The sequence below is a fragment of the Hyaena hyaena genome, unplaced genomic scaffold (assembly GCF_003009895.1).
Source record: "Hyaena hyaena isolate Hyena2069 unplaced genomic scaffold, ASM300989v1 scaffold_428, whole genome shotgun sequence".
Taxonomy (NCBI): Eukaryota; Metazoa; Chordata; class Mammalia; order Carnivora; family Hyaenidae; genus Hyaena; species Hyaena hyaena.
Genome location: NW_024081062.1, coordinates 882,138 through 899,168, shown reverse-complemented (window position 1 = coordinate 899,168; position 17,031 = coordinate 882,138). Strand labels below are relative to the sequence as shown.

Genomic DNA, 17,031 nt, shown 5'->3' with positions numbered 1-17,031 from the left:
TGGTGAGAAAGCAGCATTAGTGCAGCCTAGGGGGCCCCAGTACTGTGGGCTGGGACAGCTCCCTGTGCCCTTTCACATGAGCTGTGGTCAAGACAGAGTTACTTGGTAATGAAGCTCCTTGGAGCATCTGGTGGAGGGCGGTTTAGGCAGGAGCTAAGTTCTAGGTCTCCATGCATCTGGTTCTAAAATCCATACAGAACAATGAGAAGCCTGACCCCTCCCCCACTCCAGTGACGTAACAAAACTGTATCTTTATCACTAAAGATATCACTCTGGGAGACAGAGGAGAGCTCCAAGCTTCAAACTCAGCTGTCACAGTCGGGCAACAGGACCAGAAGGGGAAGCAGGGAAGAGTCTAAGGGGCAGGTCCTGGAAAGTGAGAACCCCACCCTGAGAGGGAATTGCTGTGAACAAGACTGAAAATTAGTGGGAGGAGGTGAGGGAAGGACTGGATGGGCCTTGAGTGGGCTCAGAAGTAGCCAACCTAGAAAGAACCTCTTTGGGAAGAGAGTGCATCCTTGGAAGGCAGGTGCAGCATTGCTTGGGGCAGCTGCTCCTGAGGGGGCGAGAGGGGAGCAGGATTTGGGAAGGAACCCTCTTTTAGTTTTAGTTTGCTCTTTTTTCCCCCAGTATCTTATGGTAGAATATTAGGTTATTGATTTTAGATCTTTCTTCTTCTTCTTCTTCTTCTTCTTCTTCTTCTTCTTCTTCTTCTTCTTCTTTTTAAAGATTTATTTATTTTTGAGAGAGTGTAAGCAGGGGAGGGACAGGGAGATGGGGACAGAGGATCTGAAGTGGGCTCTGCACTGTCAGGCTGACAGCAGTGAACCTGACATGGGGCTCGAACTCATGAATCTCAAGATCATGACCTGAGTGGAAGTTGGACGCTCATCCCGCTGAGCCATCCAGGCTCACCAAGATCTTTCTTCTATCTTCATATAGGTGGTTGCAACTATAACTTTCTCATTTTGAGCTGCCTACCATAGGTTTTGGTATGTTGTGTCTCCATTTTCACTCATCTCAAAGTATTTTCTGATTTCCCTTTGCATTCTTTAAATTTTTTTTAACGTTTTATTTATTTTTGAGAGATAAAGAGAGAACATGAGCTGAGGAGAGGCAGAGAGAGAGGGAAACACAGAATCTGAAGTGCTGACAGCTCAGAGCCTGATGCAGGGCTTGAATCCACAAACCATGAGATCATGACCTGAGCCACCCAGGCGCTCCTGCTTTGCATTCTTTTTTGACCCTTTGGTCACCTAGGAGTATGTTGCTTAATTTCCATGTATTTGTGAGCTTGGGAAGAGCCCTTCCAGACTGGCAGCCAGGCTCAGGAGACCCTGTAGGTGAAAGGAACCATCCGTCATAGCTCCAGAGGAGGGAGCCCTGGAGGCATGTCCCCAACACCACCAACACCTGGGATTTTGCAACTGGTTCAAGAACATAGAGCTCACTTATTTTTAAAATATATTTTTTAATGTTTATTTTTGAGAGAGAGAGACAGAGACAGACACACACTGAGAGAGAGAGAGAGCGCGCGCACGAGAGCGAGCGAGAGAGAGAGAGAGAGAGAGAGAGAAAGCAGGCTCCAGGCTCTGAGCTGTCAACGCAGAGCCTGATGTGGGGCTTGAACCCATGAACCACGAGATCATGACCTGAGCCAAAGTTGGACATTTAACCAACTGAGCCACCCAGGAGCCCCATAGAGCTCACTTAAATATCAGGAACACAACGTCAGAAAAGAAAAAATGGAATTTTTCTGCAGGTGAAGAAAGTACATAAGAAAAATGTAGTCAAAGGTGAGGAAAAGTTATACCCTAATCTTCCAACATATAATAATAATAATAAAACACCTCAGTGAAGTGGTTGAAGCTATGACAAAATACCACAAAGCAGAAATTTAGGATCTTGGGATAGAAATAGCCAGACAAAGAACTATTGGTGGCTGGTTGAGTGAAACCCTTGATTTCAGCTCAGGTCATGATCTCATGTTTTGTGAGTTCAAGCCCTGAGTGGGAGTCCTTGCTGACAGTTCAGAGTCTCCTTGGGATTCTCTCTCTCCCCCTCTCCCTTTGTCCTTCCCCCACTCGCGCGCGCGCGCGCACACACACACACACACACTCTCTCTCTCTCTCTCTCTCTCAAAAGAAATAAATAAACAACAACAACAACAACAACAACAAAAGAAATAGCCAGACAAGAATAAGAGATGGAGGGGTGGTGGTGGACATTAGGGACTGGTAGAAGTTAGGAAAGAGAAGAAAAACAAAATAATTTCAGAAATGAACACCAAATTAAAAGGAGCTCAAGAGAAGGATGGAACAGAAAGCACAATAAAACATATAGAGGTTAGAAATGAATAAAAAAAGAACATGAAATAGAAATAAAAGGGTGAAAAAGATTAAACATACCAGGATCAATTATGAAAGACTTTGAAGTGGACTAAAAAGATTATTGGGCATCTTCAACAAAAAAACTCTGCTTGAAGTGTAGTGAAAGCTAAGCACCACCTTGTGGATTGCTCTCTCCTGGGTCTGGGCCTTTCATTGTCTTTGTGCTATTTTATAATCTTGTAAAGGGCAGATAACCAATAGCAATGCAAGTGATTTTTATATGCAAGTGAACTCTTTATGATGGAAGGAACCATTGATGCCCCATTGTGGTGAGCAGAATAATGGTCCTCTGAAAACTAGCATCCTAATTCCTGTAATTTGTGAATGCCTTTCTATGCAGATATGATTATCTACACATGCAAAAGAATGTAGGTGGGCCTTTATCTAGTCATATGCAAAAATTAAGTCAAAATGGGTAACAGACCTAAAATGTAAGAGCCAAAGCTATAAAACACTTAGATGAAATCACCGGGGAAATTTTCATGACATTGGATTTTGCAATAATTTCTTGGATATGACACCAAAGGAACAGGGAACAAAAGAAAAAATGGACAAATTGGATTTCCATCAAAATTAAAAATATTATTTATTTATTTATTTGAGAGAGAGAGAGAGAGAGAGAACGAGTGAGTGGGGGAGAGGGGCAGAGGGAGAGAAAGAATCTTAAGCAGGTTTCATGCTTAGCACAAAACCCAGCACAGGGCTCAATCCCACAGTCCTTGGATCATGATCTGAGCTGAAATCAAGAGTTAGACATTTAATCAACTGAACCAAACAAAATTAAAAACTGAATCAATAAAATAAAAAGGTAGCCCACAGAGTGGGAGAAAATATTTGGAAATCTCCTATCTGCTATCTGGATTGATATCCAAATTATATGGAGAACTTCTTCTTCTTCTTCTTTTTTTTTTTCAAATAGTTTATTGTCAAATTAGTTTCCACATAACACCCAGTACTCATCCCCACAAGTGTCCTCCATATGGAGAACTTCTAACACTTAAAGCAAAAAAGTCAAAAAAAGTCAAACAACTCAATTCAAAATTAGGCAAAGAACTTGGATAGACATTTCTCCAAAGAACATATTTAAATGACCAGTAAGCACATGAAAAGATACCTAATATCAATAGTCACAAGGGAAATGCAAATAAAAACAGCAATGAGATACCACTTCACACCCATTAGAGTGGCTATGATAAAGAACAAACAGAAAATCCTTGTGCATTGCTGGTGGGAATGGAAAATGGTGCAGGCACTGTGGAAAGCAGTGGGGCAGTTCTTCAAAATATTAGATGTGGGATTATTATTTGATGCAGCAATTTCACTTCTGAGGATATACACAAAGAATTGAACAAGAACCTGAACAGATATTGTACATCATGTTCATACAGCATTACTCCCAATAGCCAAAAGGTGGGAGCAACCCAAATGTCCATGAATGGATGAATGGGTAGACAAAATGTGGGTATATTCAGACAACAAAATATTATCAGCTTTAAAAAGGAAGGAATTTCTGATACTTGCTACAACATAGATTGAAGACATTTTGAAGTCAGACTGAAGTCAGATAAACCCGGCACAAAAGGATAAATACTATGTGATTTTGCTTTTATGAGATACCCAGAGTAGTCAGTTTCATAGAGACAGAAAGTAGAACAGTGGTTCCAAAGGGCTGGGAGCAGGAAGAAGTAGGGAACTAGCCTTTAATGGATAGAGTGTCAGTTTGGAATGGTGAAAATGTCCTGCAGATGTGTAGTAGTGTTGGTCACACAAAACAAATGTACTTGATGCTACTGAACTGTACGCTCAAAAATGGCTATAATATGGGGGGTGTCTGGGTGGCTCAGTCAATTAAGCATCTAACTCTTGATCTGAGTTCATGTATTGATCTCAGGGTCGTGAGTTCAAATCCCACACTGGGCTCCACACTAGGTGTGAAGCCTACTTAAAAAAATTGGTTACAATGGTAAATATTGTTTTGTATATTTTTATCACAATAAAATAAATAAATTAAAAATTATCTTATAATAAAAAGTGATATGTAGAGAAGACCAGTAAGAGAGACCCAATAGAATCTATTTATTTTATTTTATTTTTTCAATATTTTTAAAATTTATTTCTAGGAGAGAGAGAGAGAGACAGAGTGAGCAGGGGAGGGTCAGAGAGAGAGGGAGACACAGATTCTGAAATAGGCTCCAGGCTCTGAGCTGGCAGTCAGCACAGAACCCGACGCGGGGCTCGAACCCATGAACCGCAAGATCATGACCTAAGCGAAAGTCGGACGCTTAACCAACTAAGCCATCCAGGCGCCCCCTATTTATTTTTTTTTAATTCAAGTTAGTTAACATATAGTGTAGTATTGGTTTTAGAAGTAGAATTTAGTGATTCATCACTTACATATACTACCCAGTGTTCAACACAAGTGTCCTCCTTAATGCCCGTCACCCATCTAGCCTATCCCTCTACCTCCTCCCTTCCAGCAACCTTCAGTTTGTTCTCTGTATTTAGGAGTCTCTTATGTTTTGCCTCCCTCTCTGTTTTTATCTTATTTTTCCTTCCCTTCTCCTGTGTTCATCTGTTTTCTTTCTTAAATTCCACATATGAGTGAAATCATATATTTGTCTTTCTTTGGCTAATTTCACATAGCATAATACATCCTAGTTCCATCCATGTTGTTGTAAATGGCAAGATTTCATTCTTTTTGATGTGACCAAGTAATATTCTGTTGTATATATACACCACTTCTTTATCCATTTATCACTTGATGGACATTTGGGCTCTTTCCATAATTTGGCTATTGTTGATACCACTGCTATAAACATTGGGGTGCATGTGCCTCTTTGAGTCAGCATTTCTGTATCTTTTAGATAAATACCTAGTAGTGTAATTGCTGGGTCATAGGGTAGTTCTATTTTTAATTTTTTGAGGCACCTCCATACTGTTTTCCAAAGTGGCTGCACCGGTTTGCATTCCCGCCAGCAGTGCAAAAGAGATCTTTCTCTACATCTTCTCCAGCATCTGTTGTTGCCTGAGTTGTTAATGTTAGCCATTCTGACAGGTGTGAGGTGATATCTCATTGTGGTTTTGATTTGTATTTCCATGATGATGAGTGATGTTGAATATCTTTTCATGTGTCTGTTAGCCATCTGGATGTCTTATTTGGAAAAGTGTCTATTCATGCCTTTTGCCCATTTCTTCACTGGATTATTTGTTTTTTGGGTGCTGAGTTTGATAAGTTCCTTATATGCATAATTGGAATCTACAGGAAAGAAACCAAAACAGTGAATCAGAACAAACATTTAAAAAATAATTTAAGAAAGCTGCCAGGAAACACAGATTTTAGTCTATACATTGAGAATGCACAATATATTCCAGGGAAAATTGACAAAGAATGTCAATACTGCTACCTGTCTTAGAAAATGATTGGAATTTAAAGATAAAGGAAGACTCTTGCACAGTCAGGCAAAAATGTTATTTGATGGAAAGAAAACCTAGTTGGCATCACACTTCTCCATCAGTCAAAGTCAACACAAAGTCAGAAGACAGTGTGGAAACAGCCATAAGATTGCCAATAAAAGAAAATGTGAGCCAAGGCTTTTCTAGCTAAATTAAACTGTATGAGGGCTAGAAAGTATGAAGCATTCAATAACTTCAAACACAAGGTTCACTTGAGCACTTGCCTGAGAATCTATACAAGGTTCACTAAGCATGAGATGACAAGAAACTCGAGCAAAAAGTCTGTCTGATGGTGAGTATTGGGTATGAGTAATTGACGAGCTAATGCTAATGTCATATGTCCTGACAATGTAGATAGAATCAACTTACAAGACACGAGAGGAAAAGGGATAGTAGAATAAAAAAAAGGTGTAGAATGAATAAACAAAAAAGTAGAAAGTAGAACAAACTTGTGGGCTGCTTTGTATGTAATATAGTTCAAGATATTTAAAAAAACTATTTATTATTTATTTTTTAAATTAAGCTTTTTTATTTTGATTCCAGTATAGTTCACATATAGTGTGATATTAGTTTCAGGTATACAATATAGTGATTTAACACTTCCATACATGATCGAGTGCTCATCATGACAAGTGCCCTCCTTAATCCTGACCATCTATTTCACGCATCCCCCCTGCCCACCTCCCCTCTGGTAACCATCAGTTTGTTCTCTAAAGTTAAGATGTAAAGGTATTATTATTTTTTGTGGGGCGCCTGGGTGGCTCCGTTGATTAAGCTTCCGACTTCTGCTCAGGTCATGATCTCACAGTTTGTGGGTTCAAGCCCCGCATCAGGCTCTGTGCTGACAGCTCAGAGCCTGGAGCCTGTTTTGGATTCTTTCTCCCTCTCTGCCCCTCCTGGCTTGCACTCTGTCTCCCTCTCTCAAAAATAAATAAATATTTAAAAAAATCGTTAAGGTACGATTATTTTTTAAATTTTATTTGAAACAGAGGGGAGAGAGAGAGAGAGAGAGAGAGAGATAGCGCAGAAGTGGAGGAGGGGGGCAGAGGGAGAGAGAGAATCCCAAGCAGGCTCCATGCTCAGCACAGAGCCTGATGCAGCGCTTGATCCCATGAAACAGATCAGGACCTGAGCTGAAATCAAGAGTCAGGCGCTCAGCTGACTGAGCTACCCAGGTGCTCCAAGAGTTAAAGGTATTTTTAAAACTAACTAACCAAGTGGTAAGATTTTAAGCATATTTAAGAAGGCAAAGGTAAACAAAGATAAAGAAAGCATTAGGCAAACAAAGGTAAAGAAAAAGAAACCCGATGCCCTAAATTGGGATATAGAGAATAAGGAAGAAAAAGGAAAGGGGGGGGTCTATGAGCTTTTTTTCCCCTTCCTTTTCTTCATAGTGGGAAGTAATGAACACCTGAAACAGGAGGGGGCAAGAGTTGTTATATAAAGATTTAACACCTGAGTATTGCTCATGGCCTGTTAGTCTAGCCATGGCTGATGGGCTCCATTCCGGTGGTACAACAGCTCCAGCAACACATGACTGACTTGTGGCTCTCAGTTTCAGGTCCTGGGGACACAGGGCTGGGTGGGGGTGGGGGGGAATGAGAAATATTTAACATATAAGTTTATGCATAATTTTAGCTTATTAAAAAATTTTAAAAAGAATGTTTATTCATTTATTTTGAGAGAGAGAGGGAGAGAGCAAGCATGGAGGAGAGGCAGAGAGAGGGGCGCAAGCAGGCTCTGTGCTGTAAGTGCAGAGGCTGACTCTGGGCTTGATCTCACAAATTGTGAGAGGGGTGCCTGGGTGGTTCAGTCGGTTAAGTGTCCAACTTTGGCTCAGGTCATGATCTCACGGTTCATGAGTTCAAGCCCTGCATCAGGCTCTGTGCTGACAGCTCAGAGTCTGAAGCCTGCTTTGGATTCTGTGTCTCCCTCTCTCTTTCCCTCCCCCACTCATGCTCTGTCTCTCTCTGTCTCAAAAATAAATAAAACATTAAAACAACAACAACAACAAATTGTGAGATCATGACCTGAGATGAAATCAAGAGCTGGATGCCTAACTGACTGAGCCACCCAGGCGCCCCTAAAATTTTTTTAAAATTTAAGTAATCTCTATACCCCACATGGAGCTTGAACTCAGGACCGCGAGATCAAGAGTCACATGCTCCTCCAACCGAGCCAGCCAGGTGCCTTTTATGCATAATTTTAGTATCAGTAAAATTAAAATGCAAACCTCGCCAAAGTTAGAATAAAATGAGCAAACTGACTACATACTAAAATAATCTAATATATATGTAATAGGTAAGTACAACATTATATAAGAACTAAGAAGAAATGTACTTCATATCAATAAATATAAATGCATTGGGACGCCTGGGTGGCTCAGTCAGTTAAGCGTCTGACTTCGGCTCAGGTCATGATCTCAGGGTTCATGGGTTCGAGCCCTGTGTCGGGCTCTGTGCTGACAGCTCGGAACCTGGAGCCTGCTTCAGATTCTGTGTCTCCCTCTCTCTGTTCCTCCCCGCTCACGCTCTGTCCCTTTCTCTCTCTCAAAAATGAATAGACATTAAAAAACTTTTTAAAGTATTAAATGAGCCAAAGAAGGATATTTTATGATGCTGAAGTTTATAATTCTCAACAAAGATATAATAATTACGAATATCTATACACCAAGTAGCAGCAAATGTTGGAAAAGCTGGATAGCCATTTGGAAAAATACAAAACTGGAGTCATACCTCACAGTGGTCATGAAGATAAGTTTCAAATGGATCAAAGATTTGAATTCAAAAAGTGAAATCATAAAATTACTAGAAGCTCACATGGCAAATTTCTTTATCACCTTTGAAATGGGGATATCCTTTCAATCATTCAAAGTTAAAAGCCATCAAATAGGTCTGATAAATTTGATTATATTAAGACGAATTTTCCATTCTGCTTCTGGGGAAGATGGAATAGATATACTTTCCCTATTCCTCCAAAGCACAACTAAAACTCTTAGAAAACAAATATAAGGTGGAGAGATAAAGGCGGACTGACGAAAGTTCTCAACAAAGCCCTCCATCTGTGGCTAAAGGACTAGGAGAGAGACAGCCTAGCAAGACAGAAAACTTTAAGACAATAGCTACTCTACTTCTGCCACACTCTACGGGAAAACGATCCCTTTCCCTCTCCCTTCCCCCACTGCCATCATCAAAGACTGTGTGAAGAGCCTAGACTTCCATTCTCTCCTGACTGTAACTGAGGGACCCTAATCTATGCCCTCATCACTGGGTGGTGTTGGACAAGCCAAGTGAGGAGCCAAGACTTGTGTCCCTGCTGGATGCAAACAAAGCAATGAAACCCCAGCACCCCGCTCTAACAGCGGAGACCTTGGGGAGCCTGGACTTCCACCTCTACTCAGCAGTAACAGGGTACCCCTTTGCCTGTTTATTAGGGGGTGGGTATTGGAGGAGACATAGGAGAGAATCAGGAATCCAACCACGTCTCAGCAGTAACGAGGCCATCCCCTCAAGGTGTCAGTGGAGGCCTGCGGGCAGCACTAATGGGGCACCCCTCCCCCTCGGGGCTGGGTGATACCCATAGAGGCTTAGTTAGGAGGCTGAACTCCCATCCCTGCCCAGCAGTATCAAGGAGCCCCTTCCCCACTAGGAAGACATGTTAACCCTAAATGTGTATATATCAAACAGAACCGTAAAATATGCATAGCAAAAACTAAAACAAACAAAAAAGTTCTTGGGGCGCCTGAGGTGCTCAGTCGGTTAAGTACCAAATTCAGCTCAGGTCATCATCTCCAGGTTTGTGAGTCTGAGCCCCGCATTGGGCTCTGTGCTGACAGCTCAGAGCCTGGACCTGCTTCAGATTCTGTGTACCCCTCTTTCTCTGCTCCTCCCCCATTCATGCTCTGTCTCTCTCTCTCTAAAATAAATAAACATTAAAAATTTAAAGAGAAAAGCTCCACAGTGATGGTTGGAGATTTTAACACCCCTCCTCAACAATTAATAAGACAAATTAGACAGAAAATCATCAAAGATCTGGAAGAATTCAACCATACCACCAACCTACAAGATGTAATTGACGTTTATACAACAGTCTGCCCAACAATAGCAGAGTACACATTCTTCTCAGGCACCCACAGGTCAGACACCAAGGTAGACCATATCCGGTGCTATAAAACAAACGTCAAACATGTAAAATAACTGAAACCATACAGAATGTCTTCTCCATCTCTACTGGAATCAGACTAGAAGTCACTAATAGAAAAATAACAGGAAGTCTCCAAACACTTGGAAACAAAGCAGTGCACTCCTTTTTAAAAATTTTAAAAAAAAATTTTTTTTTAGTTTTGAAGGAAGAGAGACAAGGCATGAGTGGGGGAAGGGTACAGAGAGAGGGAGACACAGAATCTGAAGGACGCTCCAGGTTCTGAGCATAGAGCTTGACATGGGGCTCAAACTCATGAACCACGAGATCATGACCTGAACTGAAGTCGGATGCTTAACCAACTAAGCCACCCAGGTGCCCCTAAACAGACACTTCTGAACAACTCCATGGATCAAAGAAGAAATCTTAAGGGAAATTTAAAAAAAACTGAAAAGGAAAATATAATATGAAAATTTTCAGGATAAAGTTAAAGCCATGATGGAAAAAAATTTACTGCACTAAATGTTTACATTAAAAGAGAGGGAGGGAACATCTCAGATCCATGCTCAAGTTCTCACTCAAGAACCTAGAAAAATAAGAGCAAACTAAATCCAAAGCAAGCAGAAGGAAGGAAATAATAAAGATAAGATCTGAAATCAATGAAATTGAAAACACAGAATGATAGAGAAAATCAATAAAACAAAAATGTGGTTCTTCTTGAAATGATCAATAAAATTGACAAAGAATTGGCAAAGATGACAAAAAAAAGAGGGAGACGCAAATCACTAATACCAGGAATAAGACAGACCCTGAAGGCATACTTGAATAATAAAAAGTACTTGAATAATAGAAAGGAAATACTACAAACAATTCCATATGGGTACATTTGACAACTTAGATGAAATGGACCATTTCCTTGAAAACACAAATTCCACAATTCACTCAATATGAAATAGTTAATATAAATAGCTCTATCACTATTAAGGAGATTAAATTCATAATTTAAAAACTCCCCCCCCCCCCAAAAGAAATCTCCAGGGCCAGAGGATTTCACTGGTAAATCCTATCAAACATTAAAAATGTTTTTTAACATTTTAAATTTAGTTTTGAGAGACAGAGAGCAACAGAGCATAAGGTAGGAGTGGCAGAGAGAGGGACACAGAATCTGAAGCAGGCTTCAGGCTCTGAGCTGTCAGCATGGAGCCTGACATGGGGCTCAAACCCACAAACTGTGAAATCATGATCTGAGCCAAAGTTGGACTCGTAACCAGCTGAGTCACTCCAGAGCCCCTCAATCAAACATTTAAAGAATAATTAACATCAATTTTACACAGTCTCTTCCAGAAAATAGAAGAGAGCACTTCCTTACTCACTTAATCAAGCCACTTTTACCCTGATACCAAAACCAAAGACAGTGCCAAACAAGTGACAAAAAATTAAAAACAACAAAGACAACTATAGACTAGTACATATGTAATGTGTCACATCATGTATTTAGATAGTGTATATATCCCACATGTATATAGATGCAAAATTCTTTCCTCACTGTTAATTTATCTTTATTTCTTAATTTCAGCTTTATTAAGGTATAATTGATATGTAAAATTGTAAGATATTTTAAAAATTCTTTTAAAAAATAAACAAATAGAATTTAGCAGTATATAGAAGCAATTATATACCATGACCACGTGGGGTTTAATTCCAAGGATGCAAGGTTGGTTCAACATTCAAAAATCAATTAAAGCAGGGTGCCTGGGTGACTCAGTTGGTTAAGCTTCTGACTCTTGGTTTCAGCTCAGGTCATGATCTCATGGTTGGTGAGTTTGAGCTCCATATTGGGCTCTGTGCTGATGGCATGGAACCTGCTTGAAATTCTCTGTCTGCACCCCCCCCCATAAATAAATAAACATTTAAAAAATCAGTTAATGCAATCTGCCATATTAACAAACTAAAGAAGAAAAATCACATGATCATATCAAATGACATAGAAAAAACACTTGGCAAATTTCAACATCCATTCATAATAAAAACTCCCAAGTAGCTAGAAATAAGACGAGCTTTTCTTATCTTTTTAAAAAAGTTTTTTTTAACGTTTATTTATTTTTGAGAGAAAGAGAGCGTGAGCAGGAGAGGGGCAGAGAGAGAGAGGGAGGCACAGAATCTGAAGTAGGCTCCAGGCTCCGAGCTATCAGCACAGAGCCCGACGCGAGACTTGAATTTACAAGTGGTGAGATCATGACCTGGGCTGAAGTTGGACACTTAACGGACTGAGCGACCCACACTTAATGGTGAAAGATTAGATAATTTCCTCTTATGATCAGAAACAAAGCAAGCATGTCTGTTCTCACCACTGCTGTTTGGCATAGTACCAGAACTTCAGCCAGTGCAAGTCAAGAAAATGAAATAAAAGGTATATCACTGGAAAGAAAGAAGTAAGACTGTTTCCATTTGTAGACAACATGTAGGGTTTACATAGAAAATCGCAAGTAATCTACAAAATGTCCTATAACTAATAAGTGATTTCAGAAAGGCTATACGATACAAAATTAACTGTATTTCTATACACTAGCAGTGAACACATGGACACTAAAATTAAAATTTAATACGATTTGTAATTGCTTAAAAAAAGAAATACTTAGGTGTAAATCTACCAAAACATGTGCAGGATTTATGCACTGAAAACTACATAGCGCTAATGAAAGAACTCAAAGAAGATCTAAATAAATGGAGAGACATACCGTGTTCATGGATTAGAAGATTCACATTGCAAAGATATTAATTCTCCCAAATTGATATATAGGTTTGACACAGTTGCTATCAAAATCTCAGTAGACCTTTTATTTTAAATTTCTTTTTTAAAAGAGTAATCTCTACACCCATTGTGGGGCTCAAACTTATACTCCTGACCAAGATCAAGAGTTGCATGCTCCACTGACTGAGCCAGCCAGGTGCCCCAGATTTTTTTGGGGGGGTGGGGTACTATATGGACAAGATTATCCTTAAATAAAGAAAAAGGAAGTAGAATAGCTAAAACAATTTTGAAAAAGAAGAATAAAGTAGGAAGAATCACCCTACCAGATTCCAAGGTATTGGTGGAGGGATCAATGAAACAGAATCCAGAATCCAGAAATTGCCCCAACTAAGTAGGGTCAACTGTTTTCTGATAAAGGTGCAAAAGCAATTAGAAGAATAGTCTTTTCAACACATGATGCTGGAACTATTGGACATGCGTATGCAAAAAAAAATGTTCTTTGATATAAATCTTACACTTAAAAATGTTTATTTATTTTGAGAGAGAGAGAGAAAGAGAGACTGCCTGGGGGAGGGGCAGAGAGAGAGGGAGAGAGAGAATCCTAAGCAGGTCCGTGCTCAGCGAAGAGCTTGATCCCATGACTTCGAGTTCATGACCTCAGCCGGTATCAGGAGTTGGATGCTTAACTGACTGAGCCACCCGGCGGCCCTTACACTTTACACAAAAATTCTCTCAAGATGGTTTAAAGACTTAAGTGTTAAGTGTAAAAAGATAAAATTTTTAGAAGATGATGTGAGAAAATCTTCAGGACACAGTTCTTGGTAAAGATTTCTTGAACATGACACTAAAAGCACAATCTGTTAAAGAAAAAAAAGGACATATTGGACTTCTTCCACGTTTGAAAACTTTGCTTTCGGAAAGAATCTGTTAGGAAAATGAAAGGACAAACTATACGCTGGGAGAAAATATTTGTAAAAACTATATATTTGACAAAGGATTCATATCTGGAATATATAGTCTCAAGATTGAGCAGTGAACCATTCAGTTAGAAAAGGGCCAAAAGACATGGTGAGACATTTTACTAAAGACGATACACAGGTGGAAAATAAGCACTGGAAAAAATCTATTTCCATATACAAGATGGAAATGCAAATGTAGACAATGATGAGGTATCACTATTAATTTATTAGAATAGTTAAAATAAAAAATAATGACAATTCCAAAGACGTATCCAGAAAAATGTTGCCAAGGCCAATGTCCAAGAGATTGATATATATGGGTTTTATGGTTTCAGGTCTCACATTGAGGTCTTTAATCCCTTTTAAGTTTATTTATTTGAAAATTTTTTTTTGTTTTATGCATTTTTGAGACAGAGACAGAGCAAGAGTGGGGGAGGGGCAGAGAGAGAAGGAGATACAGAATCTGAAACAGGCTCCAGGCTCTGAGCTGTCAATACAAACCCGATGCGGGGCTCAAACCCACACACCGTGTGATTATGACCTGAGCTGAAGTCGGATGCTTAACGGACTGAGCAACCCAGGTGCCCCTAATCCCTTTTAAGTTTAATTTTGTGTATGGTGTAAGAAAGTGGTCCAATTTCAATTCTTTTGCATGTTGCTGTCCAGTTTTCCCAACACCATTTGTTGAAGAGACTTTTTCCCATTGCATAGTCTTGCCCCTTTTGTACAAGATTTATTGACCATATAATCATGGGTTTATTTCTGGGCTCTCCATTCTGTTCCATTGATTTATGTGTCCATTTTTGTGCCAGTGGCTGAAATACACATATATTTTAAAAAGATACTGTCCTTGTATTTAGGGCTAACCTTAACTCTCATATGATCTCATCTTGAGCTCCTTAAGTAATTAAGGACCTGTAAAGGGTCTGTAAAGACCCTTTTCCTAAATAAAGTCATAGTCACAGATTCTGGGGATTCGAAACTGGACATATCTTTTTGGAGGCCAGCCCTCTATGGAGATGGAAGTCAGATTCATGGTTGCCAGGGATTGTTATGGTGGGGAGAGGGCAGTGGCTGTGATTATAAGAGGGAGAGATTTGTGGTGATGGATGAGTTCTGTATCTTGACTGAAGTGGTAGTTCCATGGGTATTTACATGTGATAAAATGATAGGCACTGTACCAGTGCCAATTTTCTTGGTGCTGATGTACCAGACTTAACTGACTGAGCCACCCAGGTGCCCCTTTTGATGTCGTACAATGGTGCGTAAGAGGCTATCATTGGGAGAGGCTGGGTGATGGGCACAAGAGGACCTCTGTACTATCCTTGCAACTTCCTGTGATTCTACAATGGATTCAAAATAAAAAGCTCAAAAACTTTACACACATATACATAAACATCAGCAAAATCAAAAGGCAAATGATATACTGGCAAGAATATTTCTCACTAATTTCGCAAGGGATAAATGACCTCCTATAGATGCAGACGGCAGATGGTCTTGAAAGATGGCCGCTACTGGTTTTTTCCTTCCTTGCACCCCACACCACTTCTCCCATCTAAGGGTAGAGTCTATTTCCCATCCATTGAGTCTGGGCTGGCCTGTGACTTTGTATGATTGATAGAACATGATGGAAATGATGTTCTATGACTTTTGAATCTAGGCCTTAAGAGGACTCGAAACTTCTCATGTCCTCCTTCTTGAAAGAAAGCAACCATGCATGAAGACTGACTTCCTCGGGACCACTATTCTGTGAAGAAGCCCAAGCCAACCCCTCAAAAGGGCCACATAGGGAGCACCAGCACACCAGAGAAGTGAGTGAAATCTTCTTGGACCCTGCACCTCAGCCCAGCTGCAACCTGAATGCAGCCAAGTAACTAAGCCCAGGTGATTGCCATCTGAGAAGAACCACCTAGCTAAGCCTATTCAACACCAGAATCCTGGGAACAATAAGTCATTGTTCTTTTAAGCCACTAAGTGTTTGGAATGGTTTGATGGTAATAAAGGGTTCTGATCACAAATTCCAACGTGAGGGGTTTTCCCACCCCAACAAGTAAGCAATTCTCTGACACCAGCTGGGTGTTCAACAATTCAACTCAATTGTGACACTGTTTTCCTGGAGAGAGCATCAGATCCCAAGGGTTAAGGGCCCAGTCCTGAAAGACTGCTCCTCTCTACCCCGAAATATGCCAGTGACACATCCAGGTTATCACTTGTGCTTCTGATCCACTGGCTATCCATCGGAGACTTTACAATCCCCTCCTTGGGTTTGTTTAATTTGCTAGTGTCTCTCACAAGACTCAGAGAAATACTTTACTTACTAGATTACTGGTTTATTATAAAGGCTGTAACTCAGGAACAACCAGATGGAAGAGATGCATCAGGCAAGGAATGGGGACAGTGTGTGGAGCTTCCGAGCCCTCTCCAGGAGCGCCACTGTCCCCAATTCTCCACGTGTTCACCAACTTGGAAGCTCTCGGAACCCTGTTCTTCTGAGTTTGAATGGAGTTTCATCACTGGCCACCAGTGAATTGATTCAACCCTCCAGCCTCTCTCCCCACCCTGGAAGGCTGGTGGCTGGGACTGACATTTCCAACCTTCTAATCACGTGGATGGTTCTCCAGACAACCAGCCCCCACCCTTAGGTGGAGGTCCCAAAGTTACCTCATTAACATAACAAAAGACACCTTTGTTAGGCTTGCTGGTCTCCTAGGAAATTCTGAGAGGTTTGGGAGCTCCATGTGCCAGAAATGGGACGAAGACCAAACATGTATTTTTTATTATAAATCATAACTCATCCATAGCAATATGAAAATTGAATAGAGCTTTTTCTCTTGTATGAAAAAGACCAAAAAATCGGCAGAGGAAATACTTCATAGAGAAAGGAACGCAAATGGTCCTTAAGCATCACACGATGCTCAGCCTCACTCATAAGAGATGCACGTTAGGGACACCTGGGCGGCTCAGCCAGTTGAGCATCCAAGTCTTGATTTTGGCTCGGGTCATGATTTCATGGTTTGTGGGATGGTGCCCCATGTGGGATTCTCTCTCTCTCTCTCTCTCTCCTTCTGCCCTCTCCCCTTCTCCCCCTCTCCCCTGCTTATACTTTCTCACTCTAAAATGAAAATTTTAAAAATGATAGTAGGAAAATAATATGGATGACCCAATGTCCTTAGGTCCAAAATGTTCTAAAAATATCTAGAAAATACAATTAAACAAATTGCTTCAAGGAGAAATAGAAAACCTAAATGAATAGTCCTCATAAGGGTACCAGGGTGGCTCAATTGGTTAAGTACTCAACTCTTAGTTTCAGCTCAGGTCATGATCTCACAGTTTTGTG

At 40.4% G+C, this 17,031-nt stretch overlaps 1 non-coding gene across 1 annotated transcript; it reads left to right on the top strand.

The window, feature by feature from the left end:
- Positions 1–7,300: 7,300 nt before the first annotated feature.
- LOC120245699 lies at positions 7,301–7,419 on the top strand. Its single transcript, XR_005531850.1, has one exon. It is a non-coding gene; the product is annotated as a small nucleolar RNA SNORA54 (small nucleolar RNA).
- Positions 7,420–17,031: the final 9,612 nt, after the last annotated feature.